Raw genomic sequence first — 26,472 nt, 5'->3', positions numbered from 1 at the left:
AGCAGAAAACTCAACTTCATACTCAATTCACAAACTCTCAAAACGGATACACAGTTTAAAACAAGTACCCTAGTCAACTACCACAAGGATTCATGCGTCTTTCGGAATACATTTTTTCTTATTGGTTGATTTTAAATTATTCGAATTTCTCCTCGCTCTGCTGGCAGTAAAACGTAACACACAGAATTATCGATAGTTCTATATCACTTCCCTCTGATAGATAAAAAAGAAACAAATTACAGATTCAAAAAATATCGATAGAATGGTCGGTAAATTCAAGTATAATATATAATACGGATATTTAGGCAACTTTGAGGCATTTATAAGCAAATATGCATTTACAAGTGAAATAGGCACTATAGAATTCGCATATAATACTCACAATGTCTTAAAATGGATATGTAACCTAAAATTTTCCGCGCCGGGATTTGAACCCGGGTTTTCAGCTCTACGTGCTGATGCTTTATCCACTAAGCCACATCGGATTCCCACCCCGGCGCCGGACAGAATCGTCTCAGTTTAAGTTCCAACTCTTGGGTTCCCTCTAGTGGCCGCCATCTGCACTACGTCATAGATGTCTATGAACGTAGGACTGAAGTCCACACATGTGCTGAGGTGCATTCGTTAGGAGTGACTCCGTTCCATTACTCTTTCATCGTATGATGACGCAGAATATCTCCATGGAAATATCATATGTACTTCGGTACATTAACATAATATATACTATAATTTTCCGCGTTCAGGTTAAGGATTAAAATAGGCATATAGGCATACATCCGCAGCTTAAAGATAAGTAATGGTTAAGAGTGAACTTACAAAAGAAAGAACTCATCACTACGGCAGACAGGGCATGGGATCTCACTGCTTCTGAACTCGTAAAATATTTAGAATGCATCCTAAATAAATTATGGTTCTGACCGGAAGAGAATCAGACTCAGAAAAGAAGAGCAATTCCTTTATGATGGGGTAAATAAACTAGCTGAGAACAAAGACTGACAGATCGCTGGTAGAGTGCGTTCAGTTCACGGTTGAGAAGCAAGAAGATAAAAGCGATTGTTGTCGTAGTGGCGGTAGTGGGTGTGTTGGTACAGATAGTGGTAGTAGTAGTAGCTTTATACATCACCATTGCAACTCCTCAACTGTCTTCCAAATCAACTTTTAAAAGAGATACTGAAAATCACGGAACAAAAAATAAAAAATAAAAAAAAAACTGAAAAACTGACCTTCAGTGTATAATAAAATTATTTCTTCTCTTTAATAGGAACAGTATAACTACAGATCTCATTTTATTAATTTATTAAAATGAGATCTTTTGTTATACTGTTACTATTACTTACCAATAAGTGTTTACCTGTCAGAGTTAAGGCCATAAGGCCTTCTCTTCCACTCAACCAGGTTTAATACAGACATATACTCGAAATACATATAATAATAATAATAATAATAATAATAATAATAGTAATAATAATGGCTTTATTTAACCTGGCAGAGTTAAGGCCGTAAGGCCTTCTCTTACACTCAACCAGGATTAAAACTTGCTTACACAGTTGAACATAAAACTAGATCAGAATTAAGTAATTACATACTGATACATAATGAGATCAAAAGAGGTAGTTACATAAAATTTACCTCGTAAAATAAAAATAAACATAGTGAAATACATATTAATTTGTTAGAATCAAATACGAATCACATAAAAACAGAAGCCGATAATTCAATAAAAAAGAAAAATGTACACAGTAAAAATAAAAATAAACACATTAGTATACATATTAGTATTAGATTACAATTAAATAGGATTTACATAATTAAACCAGAAACCGACAATTGAATAAAATGTACACAAAAAATAGATTAATAATAAAAAACAAAAACACAGTGGAATACATATTGGCATTAAATGATAAATAAACACGATTTAGATAATAAAAATAAGAAACAAAAAAAAATAAATACAGTGGAACACATTTGCAACACGTTAGGTCTGGCAACTCATCATAAGATATTTTTCTAATTTACATTTAAAGGAAATTAAAGTTCGGCAGCCCTTGACTTCAGGCGGCAGAGAATTCCAGTGACGAGAAGTAGCAACAGTGAAAGACGAAGAATAAAGAGATGATGTGTGCAGTGGTATTTCTAGCGTGTAGAATGGAAGTCAACATAGAAGTAGACATCTACGAGTATACATACTGTTAAGAAAAAGTATCCAGTATTTTAGGAGGTGATAGTATGCATCAAAACAAGGAAGAAAAGCCTAATAAACATGGGTCTTACAACACATACTTTCTGCGATCTGAACATAGGAGGTGCTCAATGTGACGTCCATTTATGGCAATGCATTTCTCTGCCCTACAATACAGCAGACTACCAGATAATCATACCGTAGTTGACACCTGGCATGGAATAATGATACGTCGCAAGGAATACTGAAAATAAGACTTTGCTTGCGGATATGAGCAGGGTTCAGCAGAGATGGTGTTGTGAATTTTGGTAATCAGCATGTGTGGGATGATGAAAATTCCCATGCAGTTGAAGGAACAAGGCATCAGCACCGATTCTCAATCAACGTATGGACAGATGTTCTTGGTGATAGATCATTAGGACCATACGTGCTACCACAGAGATTAACTGGGGCTCGTTATCAGGATTTTCTAATTAATGTATTGCCTACCTTGCTGGAGTATGTGCCATGTCAGCAAAGACTACAGATGTGGTTCATGCATGATGGCACACCAGCATATTTTTTCCGCAATGAGCGTGAACACCTGACGCTGACATTTCATGACCGCTGGATTGATTGGAGAGGCCCCACACCTTGGCCTGCTCGTTCCCCAAACCTAAATCCCCTAGATTTTTGGTTATCTAGAATAACAAGGTCAATTTCAAAGAGTACCTGATTCCTTACGCCGAAGGGCAGAGAAATGCATTGCCATGAATGGACGTCACATTGAGAACCTACTATGAACAAGTGTTCAGATCTCAGAACGTATGTGTTGTAGGACCAATGTTTATTAGACATTATTTTCTTGTTTTGATGCATACTAGCACCTACTAAAATATTGAATACTTTTTTAACACCCTGTATATAGGGCAAACTTGGCTAATTTCGTGACATTGCTGTTTTACCACGAAATAGTCCACACCTGTGGAGTAACGGTCAGCGCGTCTGGCTGCGAAACCAGGTGGCCCGGGTTGGATTCCCGGTCGGGGCAAGTCACCAGGTTGAGGTTTTTCCGGGTTTTTCCTCAACCCAATATGAGCAAATGCTGGGTAACTTTCGCTGCTGAACCCCGGACTCATTTCACCGGCGTTATCACCATCTCATTCAGACGCTAAATAACCTAAGCTGTTGATAAAGCGTCGTAAAATAACCTACTAAAATAAAATAAAATATTACGTTGGCACTAGCTTTTACAGAGAAACCGGTATGTCATGTAACCAAAGGACGTAACAGTACCTGTGCGCAATAAATGAATGCTCTTTCTTCACTGAAAAATCCGGCCATATTTCGGGAACGGACTGTACTCACTCACTCAGTGCTGTATATTGTACTATGACCGTACGATGCTGACTGCATATGTGGCCTTGGTTCTGTGTGAGGACATGTGGAAGTTTACTAGTAGAAGGGATGGGAGTGAAGTACATTAAAAAACTCAGGTACAATAAAAATTGAAGTAAAAATAAAATGATGTCCCTGTACGTAACTAAGTTGTGACTCTATCAAACAGTACATTTTAGCATCTTGTTTATGTATGTATAGTACAATACGTTTGCTTCTGAAATGAATTGCTAGACTTGAATCCTAAATGGCTTCATCGAATGAGGGTAAAAACGTTGGTCCAATATACTCGTAGTAGATTACGTGTGTACCCATATTAAGTACTCCTTTTCATATGAATACAATGAGTGATTCTACAAGACAAGGAAGAGGTTATCACTAGCAGTGGTTATCAAAAGAGAAGGAAGTGAATTCTGTTCTTCTTACTAACCTGATAACGTTGGAACGATTTTGTTCAAAATATATTTCAATAATCCTTCCAGCATACATCTGTAAGTTGTGTCATTTCTTCTTTTTGAGCGAGAGGAATACATGTTCTTCGTGGTGTTGAATTACATACTTTGTTTAGACTACACAATTAAGTATGCCACAATATTTAAACTGTCTCCACGTATTCTTTCTAAACCAAACACATAGTTCAATTGAAGTACCTGCTTATCATAATAAAGAGCGGAGTGAAAGTGTTGGTATGTGTGAACCAGCAGTATTTTGCCACATTTCTACACTTCGTTTGCGCTTTTGTTCGGAACAAAACGGAAGTGCGTCTCTTCACACGACGCTGCTCGCAGTACTGTCAGGTTCTGACGGCACGTTTAAAGCCGACGCTATTATTCAAAATGTTAGAGCAGCGGTGACCAAAGCGGGTTTCGTGATCACATCGTGTAATCACAGACATTCAAACGGGTACGAGGAGTTTCCTGTACATTGGTGTGTGTTTCATTCACGTACTGAAGACAAGCAGTGGCGGTATCATGTCGCTCTACAAACTCGGTCTCTACAAGCAGTAAGAGGTGGTTTCGTAAATAATGAGGAGAACGTTTTTGTTGTTCTGTCGGACAAAATGTAATATGTTTACTTTGCTCAACGGTTCAATTAGGATTATTTAGAAACATTAATTGCCACGCTGAATAATGTATTATTATTATTATTATTATTATTATTATTATTATTATTATTATTATTGACGCTAAGTATGTGTTTCTATAATTCTTCTGTACTTGCATGAATATTTATATGTTTAGACCTTCTCACTAGAAGGATAAAATTATTAGGTTTCATGTCAATTTTAATCTTCTTAATCTTTAGATGAAGGTAACTATTCATTAGTTATTCATTTAATAATAAGAGAAGAAGAGGAAGATGACATAAATAAATGTAAGGAAGTCAGCTACCTTATGGGGTTTGAAATATCTCGTGCTCTAAAGCTTTTAATAGAACAGAATTTCTCAAAAGAGTAATGATTAAAATAGCTTAAATAACTTGTTCATAAGGAGTTTTTAATTTTGAAAAACTACGAATTTCTCGACCAAGTATCGAGAGAAGAATTCAGAAAATTCCTAATTATATTCAAGAGGAAGTTAAAAAAGAAGCAAGAAAAATCGTATATTCTTCACTGGCTCTTGATGATAGCAGTGACATTACTGATACAGCAAAGCTTGACATTTTTATCCGCGGGATTGATCAAGATGTTAGTACAGGAATCACCACTGGTTGTAGTTTTCATACCAAGTACCTTCCCTCCGTCTCCTTACTTCATAGGCTGTCTGTCGCATGTAAACAGGTGTGGACTGTGTGTGTGCGTGTGTGTGGGTGTGTATGTATGTATGTATGTATGTATGTATGTATGTATGTATGTATGTATGTATGTATGTACGATACATGTTGAGACATCCATGAAATAAGTTAGCCAGTTTAGGTGGACTAAAATCAAATTTCGACTTGTTTAGTTAGGCATAGGTGAATATGAATTTATGTTCTTTAATATTTGAAGAATGTTGTTAGTAATAGCTTTTACTGTTTTATCAGCGGCAAGCTATACATCTCGTTATGCATCATCTTTTACAATATCCACCTCGCGTCAATGGAATTCCTTGTCACAAAGTATTAGGGGCTGCAAGACAATAAACACCTTTAAGAACAGCTTAAAAGATAACCTTATTAGCATTTCACTCCAATCATACTGATTTAAACTATCACTGACTATATTGTTACTTTTTTCTTTAGACATCATCCTGATTGTGCTGTATTTTAATTGTCTCGTAATAATCTCTTTCTATTATCTAATATTATTTGAAATATATTAACATTCTATGTGTTTTAGTTTAATTCTGCTACACAGTTTATTTCAGTGTTTAATTAATAGTTCATAGTATTTTGTTGTTTAATTTGTAAATAACTTTTGTATACATGTAACTCTCATCTAAATCAAATTGTTGAATTCTTTGTAAGTTCATGCATATGTATATACACTTTTTGCTGGTTGAGTGGAAGAGAAGGCCTTACGGCCTTAACTCTGCCAGCTAAAATAAATCATTATTATTATTATTATTATTATTATTATTATTATTATTATTATTATTATATTTAGAAGGGTATGAACAATGAGTTCTTTCTAACACTTCTCGCTCCTGTTCAGTCGTAAACAGAGAGGCTTACTATGTGGGTGAAGAAGAGCCAATTTTGTTAGTGATTTGCTTTGTTGTAAGGCATGGAATCTGTGTAGATAGTAAGCCCTTACTAATGTAACTTTAATTACATGTTTGTGAAGTATTTTTCTTCTTACAGTAGGGTTTAAATATTACAACTGAAAAAAAATAATAAAGTTCTCCAAATGTTAATGTTATGTTTTATTTAACGACGCTCGCAACTGCAGAGGTTATATCAGCGTCGCCGGATGTGCCGGAATTTTGTCCCACAGGAGTTCTTTTACATATATATTATTTTAATGTACCGAAGTACATATGATATTTCCATGCAGATATTCTGCGTCATCATATGATGAAAGAGTAATGGAACGGAGAAAAATTCTCTCCGGCGCCGGGATTTGAACCCGGGTTTTCAGCTCTACGTGCTGATGCTTTATCCACTAAGCCACACCGGATACAACTCCGACGCCGGTTAGAATCGTCTCAGATTAAGCTCCAACTCTTGGGTTCCCTCTAGTGGCCGCCCTCTGCACTACGTCATAGATGTCTATGAACGCAGGACCGAAGTCCACACATGTGCTGAGGTGCACTCGATATGAGTGACTAGTTGGCCGGGATCCGACGGAATAAGCGCCGTCTAGTTACTCATATCGAGTGCACCTCAGCACATGTGTGGACTTCGGTCCTGCGTTCATAGACATCTATGACGTAGTGCAGAGAGCGGCCACTAGGGGGAACCCAAGAGTTGGAGCTTAATCTGAGACGATTCTAACCGGCGTCGGAGTTGTATCCGGTGTGGCTTAGTGGATAAAGCATCAGCACGTAGAGCTGAAAACCCGGGTTCAAATCCCGGCGCCGGAGAGAATTTTTCTCCGTTCCATTACTCTTTCATCGTTCTTTTACATGCCAGTAAATCTACTGACATGAGCCTGTTGCATTTGAGCACACTTAAATGCCATCGACCTTGTTTCAAGGTTTGCACATTCTTGCGCTTTTATCAATAATTTTTTTTTTTTTTACAGAGGTTGGTCATACGGTATCAGTTCCAGGTTTGGCTTAACAGCAGGAAAGAATCATTGACTAAGGGAGTTTTAATCACTGTGTGAGTGTTTTAGGCCTGCATAGTTATTCACATGACATCGAATATCAGGTTAAAAATATATTGAAATATTTTTATCTAACCTTAACAAATGCAAAGTGAATCACAACGCAAATCACTAGCTGGACAAAATTAATAACTTCCCTGCATTTTAAGGATTGTTATGGAATTTTATAAATGCCTTACAAGTGGCACATATGTTTTGTGTACAAACTGTGATTGAGTTTTTGCAAAAGCAAAACTACACCTTAATAGTGGGTTTATTAATTTATACAATATTAATAACTTATTTCCTAATAGACTTTTATGAACCATTGTACGGAAGTTACAGGTATCGGTAGCATATATTTTTGCGCACAAACTATATTTACGGTTCCATAAGAGAAACTACTCCTTTATAGGGATGTATTTAAACAAAATTAATAACTTCTCTTCTATATAACAGACTTTTATGAATCTTTATACAGAAGTTACAGGTGAAATATATTTTTGGCTACAAAGTCTGATTACGTTTTATATGAGAAACTGCTCCTTTATAGTGGTGTATTTAGACAGAATTAATAACTTCTCTCCTATATGATATATTTTTTATGGAACTTTGGACAACAATTAGACCTACAGGTAGGATACAGATATAATCAGAATTTGTACACAAAAATATATGCTACCTGTAACTCCTGTACAAAGATTAATAAAATTGTGTTATGTAGGAGAGAAGATAATTTTGTGTAAATGCACCCCCTGTAAAGGGGTACTTCCTTTTATGGAACCGTAAATACAATCTGTATACAAAAAATATATTCTACCTGTAACTTCCATACAATGTTTCATAAAAATCTGTTAGGTAGAAGAGAAATTATTTTTGTCTAAAATCACTCCTATAAAGAGGTAGTTTCTCTTACACAAATTTAGTCAGAGTTTGTACACCAAAAAAGTATGTGCTACTTGTAAGGTCTGTACAAAGTTTCATAATAATTCGTTAGAATGCAGAGAAGTTATTAATTTTGTCCAGTTAGAATTATTATTATTATTATTATTATTATTATTATTATTACGTAGAATTGTGTTATTGCACACAGTGCGACGGATAGCGTCCAACTGAGAAAAAAGCTTCACATTAATGGCGGACAAATGCTTATTCTAAAAGCAGGATTCTAACTCATGACAGTGACTACCAGGCAACATTAAAGCCCCTGTCGTTAGCAGTTGTACTCATCTTACCTGGTCTGAGACTAAAGTTTTTCCTACATTATTTAATGCGATATAATGAAAGCTAAAATAAAGTGGTGGAATGCTAAATGCTTTCAGTATTGAGAAAGATTAGTTTCAGTATAGGGGAAAGATTAGTTTCAGTACAAGAGAAAGATTAGTTTCAGTATAGGAGAAAGATTAGTTTCAGTATAGGAGAAAGATTAGTTTCAGTACAGGAGAAAAATTAGTTTCAGTATAGGAGAAAGATTAGTTTCAGTACAAGAGAAAGATTAATTTCAGTATAGGAAAAAGATTAGTTTCAGTACAAGAGAAAGATTAATTTCAGTATAGGAGAAAGATTAGTTTCAGTATAGGAGAAAGATTAGTTTCAGTACAAGAGAAAGATTAGTTTCAGTATAGGAGAAAGATTAGTTTCAGTATAGAAGAAAGATTAGTTTCAGTACAGGAGAAAAATTAGTTTCAGTATAGGAGAAAGATTAGTTTCAGTACAAGAGAAAGATTAGTTTCAGTATAGGAGAAAGATTAGTTTCAGTATAGAAGAAAGATTAGTTTCAGTACAGGAGAAAAATCAGTTTCAGTACAGGAGAAAGATTAGTTTCAGTATAGAAGAAAGATTAGTTTCAGTATAGGAGAAAGATTAGTTTCAGTACAGGAGAAAGATTAGTTTCAGTACAAGAGATATATTAGTTTCAGTATAGGAGAAAGATTAATTTCAGTATAGGAGAAAGATTAATTTCAGTATAGGAGAAAGATTAGTTTCAGTATAGAAGAAATATTAGTTTCAGTATAGAAGAAAGATTAGTTTCAGTACAGGAGAAAGATTAGTTTCAGTACAAGAGAAAGATTACTTTCAGTATAGGAGAAAGATTAGTTTCAGCATAGGAGAAAGATTAGTTTCAGTACAGGAGAAAGATTAGTTTCAGCATAGGAGAAAGATTAGTTTCAGTACAGGAGAAAGATTAGTTTCAGTACAGGAGAAAGATTAATTTCAGTATAAGAGAAAGATTAGTTTCAGTACAGGAGAAAGATTAGTTTCACTACTGGAGAAAGATTAGTTTTAGTACAGGAGAAAGATTAGTTTCAGCATAGGAGAAAGATTAGTTTCAGTACAGGAGAAAGATTAGTTTCAGTACAGGAGAAAGATTAATTTCAGTATAAGAGAAAGATTAGTTTCAGTACAGGAGAAAGATTAGTTTCACTACTGGAGAAAGATTAGTTTTAGTACAGGAGAAAGATTAGTTTTAGTACAGGAGAAAGATTAGTTTTAGTACTGGAGAAAGATTAGTTTTAGTACAGGAGAAAGATTAGTTTTAGTACTGGAGAAAGATTAGTTTTAGTACAGGAGAAAGATTAGTTTTAGTACTGGAGAAAGATTAGTTTTAGTACAGGAGAAAGATTAGTTTTAGTACTGGAGAAAGATTAGTTTTAGTACAGGAGAAAGATTAGTTTTAGTACAGGAGAAAGATTAGTTTTAGTACAGGAGAAAGATTAGTTTTAGTACAGGAGAAAGATTAGTTTTAGTACTGGACAAAGATTAGTTTTAGTACTGGAGAAAGATTAGTTTTAGTACAGGAGAAAGATTAGTTTTAGTACAGGAGAAAGATTAGTTTCAGTATAGGAGAAAGATTAGTTTCAGTATAGGAGAAAGATTAGTTTTAGTACAGGAGAAAGATTAGTTTTAGTACAGGAGAAAGATTAGTTTTAGTACAGGAGAAAGATTAGTTTCAGTATAGGAGAAAGATTAGTTTCAGTATAGGAGAAAGATTAGTTTTAGTACAGGAGAAAGATTAGTTTTAGTACTGGAGAAAGATTAGTTTTAGTACAGGAGAAAGACTAATTTTAGTACAGGAGAAAGATTAGTTTTAGTACTGGAGAAAGATTAGTTTTAGTACAGGAGAAAGATTAGTTTCAGTATTTGAGAAAGATTAGTTTCAGTATAGGAGGAAGATTAGTTTCAGTATAGGAGAAATATTAGTTTTAGTACAGGAGAAAGATTAGTTTTAGTACAGGAGAAAGATTAGTTTTAGTACAGGAGAAAGATTAGTTTTAGTACAGGAGAAAGATTAGTTTTAGTACAGGAGAAAGATTAGTTTTAGTACAGAAGAAGATTAGTTTTAGTACAGGAGAAAGATTAGTTTCAGTATAGGAGGAAGATTAGTTTCAGTATAGGAGAAATATTAGTTTTAGTACAGGAGAAAGATTAGTTTTAGTACAGGAGAAAGATTAGTTTTAGTACAGGAGAAAGATTAGTTTTAGTACAGGAGAAAGATTAGTTTTAGTACAGGAGAAAGATTAGTTTTAGTACAGAAGAAGATTAGTTTCAGACCAGTTGAGTTCGGATGTCTAGCAAGAGGTGGTCCGACTATTCGTGGCCAACTTGGTATAACCTACGGTCGATCGTCAGTTTTTATATAAACATAGGTACATTTTAACATTACGCAAATCTTGTAATGAAACTATAGCATATTGCGTTACAAGTGCGTTATTACAGAATCGAGGAAAAGTTAAAAAAAACGATAAGAAGTAGGGTTTTTTTTTTTCTATTTCCGAGATTCTTTTAATGTATTTAAACAAAATAATGTGGATTGTATAATTATTTTTGGGTAATCGTCATTTGAATTAATTAAAATATATATATTAAGATAACTTCTCTTTCGTAATTAAAAATTACTTGGCATAAGAAACATTTCATGTCGTTGCGAGGGCACTATGTAGTTTCTTTTGTGTCGGTGTAAATACGGTTTGCGGCAAAACAAACGACACTAAAATTATTGCTCATCTGCTGTCCACGTTTCCCTAGCAAAGATACATTTATTTATAGTTTATAAGATTTTGACATATTGTGAATTGAATGTTGTGTTGATTGCTGCAATATTACGGTTTTCACAACAGAGGAGAAGGTGTTTATTGTCGAGAATCATTTCCAGTCCTACGGAGGGTGGCGTCAAAATGGGCCGAGCTTACGTCACGTTAAAGAGCAGTACCAGGAACTAGCTAGCTAGCGAGTACAAATTATAGTTATAAAACAAAAATGTTTCTAGCCACTACCGTAAGAGCCAGGCTCGTGTACGGTGTGGTCTTAGCCAATAATAGGCCTATAACATAAAATTTACCAGGACAATCACAACAGATGACGGCGTCTTGCCATCCTAACGGCAAACACCAGCCAACTCCTCGCCCCGTTCCGTGATCAATTGATCAATGTCAGCCCCCCTCGCGTATGTGGTACCTAAGAGGTTACGTCCAATTTCGGCTTCCCCTTCAAAATTTTCTAGAGCTCCTTCAGGGGAGCAGCGTAAACCGGAGTGAGACTAGTGGCCAACAGGCTTGGAGCTCACATATTTAGTTTTGTACAGCCCCCAACCCCTTGCAAGGACGCGTTCTGCGTACCTTTTAAATTTTCCTCCCAATTCTCCTTCGATTTTTCGATTTTCGATTTACTAATTACAGTAAGTGACTTAATTCAAACCAATAAATAACACACAAGATCAAAAAGAAAGAGAAAAAGAGAGAAAAAACAAATTTAATATAAATTGACAATCAGACAGAAGTCAGTGATATTCAATAACAACATGAATATAGTCGACAGAAATAAAAGGTAAAAAAATACATAAATAATCATGAATAATTTTATAAATTTCTTTTTTAAAAGCTTCAATTTAAAAATATTTCAAATTTGGAAAATGGTTTGTAATTTTATTAACAAATAACATGACAATGTTAACTGTCGTCAAGAAGTTCCGACGTACGGAATCAGTCTCTTTTTTATTATCCAATTTAATAAACCCTACTTCACCCTGAGGTGTATTAGGGTTATAGTTGGCATCAAAATATATATTGTACAACCAATAAACAGTAGTAAAGTTATAATATAAAATAGTGGCCACAGTTACAATTCACATGAATTATATAGAAGAATGCACCTTAATGAAAAATGGATCCTGTTAAAGATTAATGAGATGTTTGAGGAATAATCAATGCAAAAGATATACAAGAATGTCTAACCGTTTCAGAGTAAATACACGACCTAAAAAGCTAATCAATAGTAGATTAATATAATACATTTTATGCTCGACCATGCCGAAATGTAGGAATTATACACCTGGTAGCAGTCATTTAATGCATGTCATTAAAATACACCTATTCATTAAAGTTCAGGTTTTCGATTATTCTCGGATATGCAATCGAAAGACAACGAGGGAAACGTCACGGAGGCTGGAAATCCAATACTGTCGCAAGAAGGTTATGTTCTGTTACTATAATAATTAACGTTAATTGTAAATAATATTCAAATAAATTGAATTTGTCATCTCGTTTTTCAATTCTAAATCAGTTTCCAGGTTACATTAAAATTAGTTCATGTTATTCTCTACATTACATCAAGGTCAAAGACATTATTGTTCCTCGGAAAAAATCAATACTTTCGCGTCTGCACACATCTCACAATTTACGAGCTATGGATAAGGTCACTTCCGATCTTCAGTCAGATACAAATAAAATGAATACTTCTGAATAATTTCAAGTTAGAAATATGGTCGAGCATAAAAAGTCGTATGAAACTTGCCTTTAATAGTAATTAAGACGCTCGTATGAAAATTATGAAACTCGCTTGCGCTCGTTTCATAAACAAACATACTCGCGTCTTAATTACTATCATTATAGGCTCGTTGCATAATGTACTATTGACTTTCACTTTCAAATTAATACTTAATTCATGAACAATGGAACAGTTAAGAGTAATAAAGGGATATTACAAGCAATGATTTACAGTTACAAGTTACATACGTGATTCAGGAACAATTACAATAATTAAAATAATAACACAAGTAATGACTTAAAACTAACGAATAACGAAATTCTTGAAGGACAATAATAGTAGGGGCAATACAAAAGATTTCAAAACAAATGTAAATAATAAAGGAGTAGTAGAAAAATTGACTTAAAATTACAAGTTAAACACATTCTTTTACGGAATCAGTCTTATGTCTCCTTGCATGTTATAATGATTTATCTTGATTTTCAGAGTATCCTATGTTTGTAGACTAATTCAGTACTCCGTATGACCGAAAATAATGATCGACGATAAACAGCTCCTGTTATGAGATCCATAATTGCCGCACTAACCCCAACACTGAATATAGGCCTACAATATGTCAAAATATCATATAAAATAAATAAATGCTTGTTTGTTAGGGAAACATGGACAGCAGATGTGCGATAATTTCAGTGTTGTTTGTTTTGCCGCATACTGTAGTTTATTCAATATTTATTCAGACAGTTACATTTGGGTACTTAAAATTGATACATATTACAGAATATTTCTGTGGTAATTTTATGATGGCTCCAGTAACGTTCAGTAAATGCACAAAGTGCTTTTGATAAAGTCCGAAGAGACGTTTTATTCGACATATTACAAGATCAAAATTATTCCAAATTTGATATTACAAAATATAATAGAAATCTACACAGACAGCAAAATAAGTGTCAAAATAAATAACTGTATATGCGAAAGAAAATTAGTTAATAATGGAGTTCGACAAGGTTGTCCACTATCACCAACTTTATTTAATATTTATATAAATGAAATTATTTTAAAATGGGACCAAATCTACACATCAGGAATCAAAATAACCAGTGCTCTAACATTAAATACCTTACTCTATGCCGATGATCAAGTCATAATTTCCAATTCAGAGGATAATTTACAAAGAGGATTATATACATTAAATAAAATATTAAAAGATATTGGGATGGAAATTTCAGCACAAAAATCAAAAGTAATGGCATTTTTAGGACAAGACCCAGTCAGAAGTAAGATAATACACAATAACCAATGCCTAGAACAAGTACAAAATTTCAATTATCTGGGTTGTGAAATATCTTATCAAAATGAAAAAGATGTGAACAAGAAAATTATTAAATTTACATAAATTCTAGGAATAATAAACAATAAATTAAAAGCTAAATTAGTACAAAATCTACAAGAATAAAAATATATAATACACTAGCATTACCCTCCCTTTTTTTTACGGAAGAGAGATTTGGACATTATAGAAAAAAAAAAAAAACATGAACAGAATCAATGCAACGGAAATGAAATTTTTCAGGACAGCAGGATATACTCTTTTATACAGAAAAAGGAATGAAGAAATTTTACAACAATTAGAAGTAGAGTCAGTAGAAGAAAAAATCAACAGATACAAATTAAATTGGCTAGATCATGTAAGGGGAATGCAAAATTCAAGAATCCCAAAAATTATGATGCAGTATAAACCTAGAGGACATCGTCGACCAGGAAGACCTTTTAGAAGACTGCTAGATGGGGCCGAAACAGGTGTACAGAGGTCTAATTCGTGAAGGATGATGATGATGATGATGATGATGATGATGAAGTGCACAAATTTCCAAGCTTTCAGGTATAACTCCCTGTAAAGTTAATTTGAATAATTTCGAGGGAAAAGTTGTTCCGGGGCCGGGTATCGAACCCGGGACCTTTGGTTAAACGTACCAACGCTCTCCCAACTGAGCTACCCGGGAACTCTACCCGACACCGATCCAGGGAGTTATACCTGAAAGCTTGATTTGCATAATACACGTCACTGTACGTAACAGAAAACCACAATTTAAGTCACACAGAGTTAGTGTGCACTCAATGTTGGTTGCTTGACGGTTGTCAGCCCATTTTGAGGTCTGTGGATATAGAGGGAAAAATTGGATCGGTGTCGGGTAGAGTTCCCGGGTAGCTGAGTTGGGAGAGCGATGGTATGTTTAACCAAAGGTCCCGGGTTCGATACCCGGCCCCGGAACAATTTTTCCCTCGAAATTATTCGTAGTCAGAGTTTGTACACAAAAACCATGTGCTACTTATAAGGATTATACAAAGTTTCGTAACAATCCGTTAGAATGCAGAGAAGTTATTAATTTTGTCCAGCTAGATTTGCGTTATTGCACACTGTTCGGAGTAGCAATTGTGTATTAGTGTAAATAGAATTGTTACATCTTAGAATAAGAAGAAAACTAAACAACTTTCATCACACGGAAACACAAATCAATAAGATATTTCACATTTTGGCATTATTCGCTTATAATAAAGTCTATGAAGTTAACAATTCGTTTACAATATTGTACGAGTGTATATGTATGTAAACCAACGTAAACAACGACGTTGAATACAGGTTCTCCTCGAAACTGACCAGTCCTTTGTTTGTGAAGGCACTTCCGCTTTGTTCCGGTAGCAAGTTCAGAGAATAATAGTTTGGATTACGTTATTAAGGATATGAATGAAACGTTTCTCCACCAGTATGTCTATCTCGTCACACTATAGTTAGCACCGCGCTAAGCTGTTTCACGTGTAAATCCGAACCACACTTGCGATCACCACCTCGCAACTGACGTCTTTCTGCTGGCGCGCTCAAATATTTGATTCCGCGTCGGCCTTGTGGACAGACAGGCACTTCCTTATCCGTGGAGTTCTCCGCTAACTGGTTGTTACGACCCCCGCTCGCTGCGCTGCTGTCTGTTGCCCGAGGTCCTACTCTGCATTGGGTCTCGTGAAATTTAATTTAAAGGATCCTAGCGAAGGTTGAGCAAACTTCAAAAGCTCGAATTCACACTTAAAAATTTTAAGCGTTTACCATAACTAACGAATATAAGAAACCTGGCCTAGAGTGAGTGTATGCTATGGAGATAGTTCAGAACTAATGGCAGATAATGAAATCAGTTGATTAAAGGCATTTTGTCATTTACTGTATGCTTATCAGCGAAAAGTAAGGCATCAAAATACTTATAAACAAATCTAAAGATATTATGTCCCGTGACGTTCGTGGTCTAAGGCATCCTGCCTATACTGTTTTCGCTGTAAGAAAAATCCTAATGTAAATACAAGCACGTTGCTGTCATACCCGTGATTGGCTCCCAGTCGAAACAGTCACATGACGCAGGAAAATATAGTTCGTATTTGGAAACCACAATCTTTTATTATTTCAAAATAACAAATTGAATTCTAGTTGTTAAATACGATGAAACATTTCACTTCACTCATATGTAAAACGCTATGTGAAAGAAAAGCTACTTTTATATTTTGTTATGTACTATGAACGCGGATGAATACCAACAGTAATACCGAGGTAGTCTGTTCTTGTAACAAGCTGGTGTCACTTGATTTCGTAGTTGTTCACGTAAGCAAGTTGTACTAAAGTATGGCTTCTGCATCCTCAAATATCCATTGTGAAAGCATAAGACTTAAAAATAATTTAATTACAGTAATTATAAATTAAATGCTTCCTACGCAAATGAATGCATAGTAGTGAGGTTAGGCCTACTTGACGAGTAACGGGAAATGTTTACCATGAAACAGAATGTACAACAGTAGGCGGGAACATGTACTGAGAATCTATGGCGCCAAACAGCGGCCAATGAAGCCTCACTTCAGTCACGTGCTATTGTTTACATTAGGATTTTTCTTACAGCGAAAATATTATAGGACTCGCGTTACGGAATGCGCGCTGGTTCGAGTCCTCATGGGGAAAGAAATTTTCTCATGAAATTTCGGCCAGTGTATGGGACCGGTGCCCACCCAGCATCGTGATGCACTTTGGGAGATACGATAGGTAGCGAAATCCGGTTGCGAATGTCAGCAATAACGGCTGGGGGGATCATCGTGCTAACCACACGATACCTCCATTCTGGTTGAATGATCGTCCACCTCTGTTTCGGCATGTGGGCGTGAGGCCAGCAGCCGGCTGGTCGGTCTGGGCCCTTCATGGGCTGTAGCGCCACGGATTATTATTAAATATATTATAATAAGCAAATACCAAGAGCGGTGGCTCAGTGGTAAAACACTTGAGTCGCACTCGAGAGGTCCCGGGTTTAAATCCTGACATTGGTCAAACTGGTCGGGATTTTAATGGTTTCCTGAACAATATAATACATAAGAATCTCGTTACTAAAAAAGGTAAATTTAGAATTGGCTCTCATTTACACTAAAAACTTTTTCGCAACACATGAATTCCTAATTTGTACATGGTGAACAAGAATGTAGGTATGGGCACTAAATAGCATTGCGAATGAGCGTTTGCGGGTTTGTCGGTAGGTGGCAGCAATACAATATATTGACAATTTACCCTCAAAGTCAAAAATGAACGGAAAATGTAAACAAATCACTTGCCTACTGTTTGAGACAACGCGCGCGCGGTTATGCTGTTAAGTAAACAGGAAAGACCCAGTAGCGAACTGTAGGAAAGGAGCTAGTCTTTAAATTACCTCTTCTGTACGGTATTATAATTAAACCACACAAATAACAAATTAATCAATTTCAATTTCATATATAGACATAACTATGTATATTCATTCATACATACATACATACATACATACATACATACATACATACATACATACATACATACCCAGCATTCTCCAGTTTTCCCTATTTTCTGCCTTCCTCTTAGTCTCCTCATATGATCCACATATCTTAATGTCGTCTATTATGTGATAGCTTCTTCTTCCCCGAATTCTTCTCCCTTTACCATTTTTTTTTTCTAGAAGTCCGCAAAAGATGATCCTTTTCCTATCAAGAACTTACTCTACCATTGCTGTGCTCCTTTTCACTTCCTAGCAGCAGCTCATGTTACCATTTATAGTACAAGCCATTTATTTGAAGCTGTCCACTTGTTCCATTGCCTCATTTCGAATTCGCAACTTTACCTTGTTTAGTTTTCTTCCGATAGCCATGGTCTTCGTCTTTGTTTTTGTTAAGTTTATTTATACATGCTTTAACATCTATGGTCATATCGCGTGTTTGGGATCTTTGGGTAGGCCTATACCAATAGGCCGTTTTTATTATGGTTGAGTTTCTGTTTCTATTGTGTGTTGTAGATGTCTTGTGTTCTTGTAAACGAGTATAGATTTTGATAGATTTTTATGATGTTGGTGATTGATGCGGTGATGAATCATGGTATATAAATTTTCAATCCAACATTTGCTTTTGTGACTGAGGGAAATTATGAAAAACCCCAGTCACATTGGTCGGCCTCGGGGTTTGAACCCGGGAGTTTCAAACGCCAACATCTGAACCAACTCGCTCGAACAGATCTTCGTCTTGTTTGCATTTATCTTCACCCCATACTGCTCACAACTGTCTTTTAGTTCTAGTAGCATATTTTCTCTTAGTATCATCTTCTCTTCTGCTAACAACGCTCTATCATCAGGAAATCTTATACAATTTATTCTTCTTCCTCCTGCTATCACTCCTCCCATATTCTGAAAATAGTTCTTCACCAAATAGATGTTGAACAGAGTAGATGATAAAGGGCATCCTTGTCGTACTCCTCTTCCTATTTCACTTCCTTCAGACATTTATTCTCCTATCCTGACTTTGACGCGTTATTTCATATAAAGATTACGGTATATGTTCCTCTCTAATCTACACCAATTCTTTTCATAAGTTATTCCAAGTCACTCTTTCAAAATACTTCTCCAAGTCCAAGAATATTGCACACACTTCATTATTTTTCTCTAGATGTCTTTCGCCAATTGTTAGCAGCAGTCCAATTACATGTCTTGTACATTTACCTTACAGGGATATTAAAAATCGCGAAAGATTTGAAATTATCCTAACTTTGTTAAGGGGTAAGTTTATAGTAATACGTATAATAGTTTTATTCGCAAAATAATACGGTTTATTCAGGTGTAAATCAATTTCAAAACTTTCAGATCTGGTTACCTTTTTCTCCTCTATCATTATTATCTATGCATTTCGAATTGGCAGATCAAGGTCACGTACAAACGTACTAAAGTAAAAAACCACGCACGAATCACTGAACTGAAAACTGTAAACTGAAGCACTGGTAATTCCGGCTGTCCCAGCTGACTTTAGTTGAGGAGAATGGTCCAGGATTGGGGTAAGCACACGTGGCAACTGGAGTCCATTGAATGAAGTTCATAAGAAAATCTTGGGGATTATATTAAAATAGTTTTACAACCTTCCACAATGACGACAAATTGCACTGTCCATACTTCATTCCATTTAGAGTTCAGAATTTTCCGAATACGCGGAAACAATCTCTATTACACAATTCTAGTGAATAAGGTCAATTAGAATTTGTACAGCCAAAACCATTAGGCCTACTTTATGTTATGAATTTGTAGCAAAAAAGCATAACCATATTTACTCACTCAAATATAGCTTGAATTTCTGTTTTAATTATTTCGTTTGCTGTAGCAATAGTAGTGAAATAATTGAAGCAAGTGTTTCTGTGAAAATAAAATAAACTTTTCTGGCTTTTGAATAACTCTATATTCCCAGCTTGAAATATTTGTAGAATGTAGAGGATCATTACAAACAGAGTTTAATCATACAATGAATTCAGCAGCATAAATATCACGATTTAGAATGACTGAGTATGAAAATGAATTGAGAACGAATGAAAAAAGTGAGAATACATAAAAATTAGTAATATTTTAAGATTTCTCCTGCTGCTGACACTTGAACTCCGTTCCGAGGTAGAGTCCGATCATGGGTTCGAATCCCGTTTAGGCCGATTACGTGATTGGGATTTTCCGAGTTTTTCCCCAAACAGTAAGGTGAATGTGAGATAATACCATGGCAAATCCTCGACGTAATCTCGCCAAATACCGTAGCGCTACCATCAATTCTATCACGCTAAATAACTTAGTATTTGATACAGCGTAGTTAAATAACCTTCTAAAAAGAGATTAATGAAAATACTATTTAATAGTAATATACGTTAGAAGAGCGGTATGTTGAAGTTTTCATGTTCGAGGAAAAGTTTGAAAAAGAGAAACGTACATTATTATGTGCGAAGATCGTTTATTACATACCTGAAAGAGGAATTTCTAACTAGTTGCAATGAAATCTCCATCTTGGTTTCTGTTTAATGACGCCAACTTCGGAACACCAAAATATCTTTCTTCAACATTGTTGCTGTAAAATGTTTTCTGTGTTTACTATAGTCCAGCAGGCCGTGATATACGTCTGTCTTTTTTTTCCCTCAGTCTATAAATGCGAACTTAAATCAAACGGTAAGGTTATATAATGATTTATTTTTCATTTTAATATGTTAACAATATTATTTATATAACATATTACAGTAATAACATCGGCAAGTTGATTTGTTGATTTTTTTCACGGCTTCCTTAATGTTACTTGCATCACGAATGCAGTAACTTTAGTGGAATTGTACAGAGTTTACTTAATTTTTGCAAATATTTAAAAACAATAATTAACATTGCAATTTAGGTGAAATTGCAGTGGTAAGTTTTCAATTTATAATTATTGCTATGTTAAACGTCTCTAAAAATAATATGTTAAAAGCCTAAAGCAGTAAAATGAATGTCGCGCTTAAGCGGTAAGAAGAGGGAAATTGCTATGTGTGTTACGTTGGGAATGCTGAATGTGGTATTTCACACTTACCGCGTATTGGTTCTGTGCGGAAAACAAGCAAATACGCACGATCTCGCACAAAAATTATTACTACCTCAAAGTGTCATTCTGTCTTACTTATTTGCTAAGCAGCCAAGAATATAGCAAGTGAAAAGAACTGTAGGACTTGAATATTAAAATTTACACCAGCGTCATTAATAGTGAAAATTCACACTGCAGTTTAAAAATCTCCCCCTACCTCCCTGAAGCCCCTATAAGGAAACATTATAAACAAGTAGTAGTAGTAGTAGTTTATTGACTTTTCTGGCTTGAAAATGTTATTGGACATCACAACACAATCGCGCACCTACATCTCTCATTAGTTGCTAAGTGAGGTGTTTATTATTCTTTCCAACGTACAATCCGCTTTTAAATAATGTACTGTTAATTTCAAGGACTGGCGAACGAACTAACACAATCATCTATGTGGAATGAACTTTAATGATGCATTTTCGACCCTTTCTTTATCAAAGGGGGTAGTGGCCAAAAGCTGGCAATCAATTTAGAGGTAGGGCTGTTGATTATCTACCTATATTGTAAAACTGTTTTTGTTATTGCGCTCAGTTCCTCAAATTAAGAGTTTTCGGCGATGTGTGTAAATTTAACATTCACAATCACATTTTAAATAAAGAAAATTACTGTATTAATTGTATACGGCGATAGAGCGATTTTCCTGAGAGAGATAGAGGAGAGATGAAGATAACTACAGTCGTCAACTTTTAGGGCCATATTATATATTTTTCTAAATTATAGACATCAGCTCAAAGAATTTGAGTGACCACAAGGGTCCTGAATACAATAAACATGTACAATATAATGTGACGTGATACGTTAAAGAAAAAAGAAAGTTAATTGTTCAAGGCAAATATAAGTTAATTGAAACAGAGATGATGATGTAATATTTGAAGAGAATCCTTGATAATATTTATAAGGACAGACATTACATAATCAAAAGGAAAGTGAAGTTCCTTAAGATAATTCCATATGAATTTTGAAATAGAACCTCTACTGCCAAACAGCAAACCAATGACAGACCATTGTTTAAGAGGGACGTTGTACTTTTGAGAAAGATAAGGCAGACAAGGTTCATATATAGACTTCTTCTCAATATCAACTTCGGTGGCCTGATTTAGGTTTCTTTCGAAACGGATAGTAGGGTCAAGAACAAGAGCCCGTTTTAAGCGTCCGTTAATAGCAATAATGTCTGCCCGTCTAAAAGAACCATCTGATGATACACAATGTACTTCTTAGCGCGGGCTACCGGTGGATGATCAGCGAACCAACGTTTTTTCGTATTCATAAACCAGTGTTAGCGATATGATATGATATGAATCCCGTACAAGTAATCAGTCGATAACCGGGGCTAGTTTAGCACGCTCGTAGTGCGGGCTAGAGAAATGTTTATGAATAGCAATCTTAGATACCTAATAATTTGACAAGTATTTATTTTAGTAGGTTGTTTTACGACGCGTTATTTAGCTTCTGAATGATATGAAAGTGATAATGCCGGTGAAATGAGTCCGGGGTCCAGCACCGATAGTTACCCAGCATTTGCTCGTAATGGGTTGAGGGAAAACCCCGGAAAAAACCTCAACCAGGTAACTTGCCCCGACCGGGACTCGAACCCGGGCCACCTGTTTCGCGGCCAGACGCATTAACCGTTACTCCACAGGTGTGGACTTTGACAAGTATGAAAATGCTTGAAACTGATAGTGTTATGGTAGGAGTGTTATGACTAGACTTCGAAGTTCAGGTCCCAATCGGAGAGATATGGATTAGTTGATAGCAGAATATTGGACGGAAATGGAGAGAATAGTCTAGGGTTTGTTTACTTTTTCCATCTATCGGATCTATCCAATGCGCTGTCTGTCTACGACTGGTTGGAAATTTCGTATGTACTAGCACTGATGCTGGGACAGTTCGGACAACGTGAAGTCATTATGATGTCTATAACAATTCAATTGGAACACATTTTAATATAAACTAATAAGTATAGGCTATTTTATTCGAAAAAAAGCAAAATGCGTCACTACTGCTGGTAAAATAATACAGCCTTAATTATGGACTAAACATTCATGAATTATTTTGAAGTACCGGTATCTATATCAAAAATTATAACGTATAAACCCAAATTAAAAATAGGAGATATTTAGAAAATATAATTTAAATTAGTATTAATATATTTTATTTATCATACTGTATATTTTAAATTAGTATCTTGTAAATTTGTAATACCAGTACTTAATTTTAATTCATTGATATAAGCTTACTCTATTTTTTTATCAAGTTAACCTATAAGACTTTCATTCTGACTTCTTACTAATATTAAATTCTTACAAAATACAATACTTGAGTTATTTTCATTGTAAGTATAATATTATATTCATTTCTTCGTATTCTATGCTCAGTTGTGGCCCCGAACACGAGCTTTACTCATAAGGGGGTTAGATTTATATTAAACAGGACATATTATTTTCTAAATGTGTAATATAAATGTCTGCAAGCAAGTCACCATTCTCATCTTTGATCACGTTCACCCTTGCCTGATATCCATTCTTAATTTCCTTTATACCCTTATATAAATCGCTTATGTTTTTATTTTTACTATTTGTTTCTACCTCATTCAGTTTTTCCTTCAAGTAATCTCTCTTTTTATTCCTAAGTGTACGATTTGCTTCCCGTCTTTTATTGAAATAGTTATCTCTATTGGCCTCAATTGGATCCTGTAAGATATATTATATAATATAATAATTCAGAAGTATAATGGGTATGACACAGAAATACATGACATTACGCTGGATAGATATTATATTAATTTTGAAGGGGAGGAGGAACCTGAACCTGAAGGTGGCTGTTCAAGCAGTGCACGACGCTCATCTCCAGAGCAACAGGAACAGTCAAGTCAAAGGGAGTACGAACTCTCTCCACCCAAAAAGTCGAGGTCCAGTGAATTAGAAGATATTGATGACAGCGTACGAGAGAACATTTATGAAGACTATTACAATCGTGGCTTCAATTCCTATAGCAAACTAAAAAAGCGCTGTGAGTGCATTAAAAGTAAATCATTTGCTCATTAATTCTAAATTATGTGTCTAACAAACGACGAGCAGGAGCTTGTTTCAAAGGAAACAGACTGGCGCAATTACAAACTATAAAAGAGCATGTAATATCGTAATTTGATAGTGCAAGGAGGTATGGATCTACAGTTCACTATTGGCATCTGCAGATGTGGGCACTGGAAGCGGCTAAAATGGTTGACTTGGACAATTTCAAAGCTTCCATTTCCTTTATCGACCATCTCAAGCGTGAATATGGCATTTCATCCAGGCATATTACTAAATTTGTCACACGTAAGGACATAGAAGACGATAATAGCATACGTCAGAAGGCACAACAGTTTGTGGAGGAAGTTAACATGTTTATAAGGGAGGAGGGTGTGGAGAAAGGTAATGTTTGGAACAGTGAACGGAGTCAATTCCAGCATGAAATGTCTTCAGCATCAACACTGTCCCTCAGAGGAGGGAAAACTACAGCTAGTGTGTTGCAGTCTGTACATAGCTCTACCCACAGCTACACAATTGATGTGGCTTTATCAATGACAGGCAGACTAACAAACAAGTTGCACATCTGTTTTCAAGAGACGCAAGACACTTTCGGCCCAAATATTTCAAAGAAACTTGAAACAACGTGTCCACGAAACATTCATGTGGAGGCAAGCAAAAGTGGAAAAATGACTAAAGAACACATGGAACGTTTTTTAACTTCAGTCCTTGGCGAACATATAACAAGTGAAAAATCCTATTGTTGTGTGATTCTTGGTCAGGTCATACAGATCGTACCCTTCTAGATGCAAGTTTTCCAAACAAAAATGTTATGCTGAAGATATTGCCACCGAAAACAACAAAATATTGCCAACCCTTTGATGTTTACTTCTTTCGGCAATATAAGCTCTATATCAGAAAGATTACTGATTTTGTAAGGCTACAATGTGCCAAACCACAAGTGAAGATACATGATCGTTATTTCATTATGAAACTTCACTCTGTGATTTACAATCAATTTGCTGCACCTACGTATAAGCCTATGTTGCAATATCCTTGGCGAAAGCCAGGTTATGACATTGATATACCAACATCATCATTTGAAAATGTAATTAGTGTGGCTTTTGATATTGGTCTGCGTGAATGCGAAAGTGATTTGGAATGTGATAACGTGGCTTTTGTGAGGTGTGCACATTGCTGTCTTCCACTTTGTTTTAACCACTTCATCGAAATCCCGCTTCTGCACTTTGAGGACTAATATAAGCACTATCAGCTATGTGGTACTGCTGTATATGTCTGTTTTGCGTTGTTATAAGTACTTTAAGCAGAGGGGTTTTGGCACTGTTGATTGAAAATGTAATGATACACTGACGTCATTGAATTACGTATAATTTCCCTCCTATGGTATTGATATCTTGTTACTTTGTTTTTCTCTATTAAAATGTCACTTTGGCTTAGTGCTGCTTATGATAAGGTTTTTCTCCGGAGCGGTTGTTTGCGCGCTTTCAATAGGAGATCTCCGGATTACCTCCGATTGATGCCGCGCAGGTTGTATATGTGCGGTGGCGCAGACAAATACTTTCCGCTGAGCATGCCTTTAATCGGATCAGGTAGTGATTCGAGTCCGCTGACGTCCGCGTATCTTTTAAAATAAGCTGTAATTTGTTGTTTCTTTATTCTCTCTTTTATGCTTATGTCTCTCTTTTTCTTCGGTACTTTTTTTTCTTGTTTTGCTTGAAGTGCTGCGTTAGCTGACAGATTTTTTTTTCTAGTTTTGAAATTCATAGTATATGTGGAAAGCCGTATTAGTTTTATGTCATTGATCTATTTAATAACATTCAATCTAACTGCAAAACTAACGCAGAAGTAAAGCTTTTCAGTAGCTAATGTAAACATTTATACTGTAGTTCTCCTGGAAACACTCGTTTATTCGCAAACAGTTTTTGACAATTATTATTCTAATCGGTTTAGTTTAACGTAAAATATATCAAGGGAGTCTCAGAATGGAACAAAAGAAACATGTGCTATCAATGGGTTAAAGTTTACTGTACAAACAAATTTATTGAGATTCTTCACGGGACAGGATCATTGTGTTAAAGGGTGTCAGGATTTGAACTGCCTCTTCTAAAACGCGCCACTCTTTCCCTGTAATAAAAATATAAGCGGATATCAACTTAAGGGGAGAGGATGGTATTTTTGGTGAAAATCGAGTAAATTAAAAAAAAAATCTTCAAAATACTCTGTGATATGTGTGGAATGCATAGCATAACAATTTGTGGGTATTTTTGCCCTTATCGGATGTTGAGTCGCCATTTTAAACTTCCTGCGTTATGGATTTTTAAATCACTCGCCCACTTATATTGTTGTTTCCGGTAAATCAAATTTAAAAAAAAAAAATTGTTTTTCTTTAAAATACCCTTTGATATGTGTGGAATGCATTGCATAACATTTTGTGGGTATTTGTGCCCTTATCG

The 26,472-nt window shown here is 35.3% G+C and overlaps 1 protein-coding gene across 2 annotated transcripts in view; it reads right to left on the bottom strand.

Moving 5' to 3' along the window:
• LOC138705237 (secretin receptor-like) overlaps positions 1-26,472 on the bottom strand; it is a 669,872-nt gene that overhangs the window by 499,749 nt on the left and 143,651 nt on the right. Inside the window, exon 1 of one of the 2 annotated variants that reach the window (XM_069834054.1) lies at positions 3,990-4,484. The exons of the other annotated variant lie outside the window; for it this stretch is intronic. The gene's annotated coding sequence lies outside the window, so the exon portion shown is untranslated. Of the gene's footprint in view, positions 1-3,989; positions 4,485-26,472 lie in introns of those variants that run through there. 2 annotated transcript variants of the gene reach the window in all.

Source organism: Periplaneta americana, chromosome 8, assembly GCF_040183065.1.
Source record: "Periplaneta americana isolate PAMFEO1 chromosome 8, P.americana_PAMFEO1_priV1, whole genome shotgun sequence".
In the NCBI taxonomy this organism is placed as follows: domain Eukaryota; kingdom Metazoa; phylum Arthropoda; class Insecta; order Blattodea; family Blattidae; genus Periplaneta; species Periplaneta americana.
Note: the sequence above shows the minus strand (reverse complement) of the source record. Positions and strands in the feature narration are given on the sequence as shown.